This window comes from Aethalodelphis obliquidens, unplaced genomic scaffold, assembly GCF_003676395.1.
Source record: "Aethalodelphis obliquidens isolate GAN/ISIS:26980383/991018 unplaced genomic scaffold, ASM367639v1 scaffold5, whole genome shotgun sequence".
Classification (NCBI taxonomy): Eukaryota; Metazoa; Chordata; class Mammalia; order Artiodactyla; family Delphinidae; genus Aethalodelphis; species Aethalodelphis obliquidens.
The window spans coordinates 11,115,224-11,115,548 of NW_020837949.1; positions in this window are offsets into that span (position 1 = coordinate 11,115,224).

Genomic DNA, 325 nt, shown 5'->3' on the forward strand with positions numbered 1-325 from the left:
CCCTGAGAAAACCATAATTCAAAAAGAGTCATTTATCACAATGCTCACTGCAGCTCTATTTACAATAGCCAGGACATGGAAGCAACCTAAGTGTCCACCAACAGATGAATGGATAATGAAGATGTGGCCCATATACACAATGGAATATTACTCAGCCATAAAAAGAAATGAAATTGAGTTATTTGTAGTGAGGTGGATGGACCTAGAGTCTGTCACACAGAGTGAAGTTAGAAAGAGAAAAACAAATACCGTACGCTAACCCATATATATGGAATCTAAAAAAAAAAGTGGTTCTGAAGAACCTAGGGGCAGGACAGGAATAAAG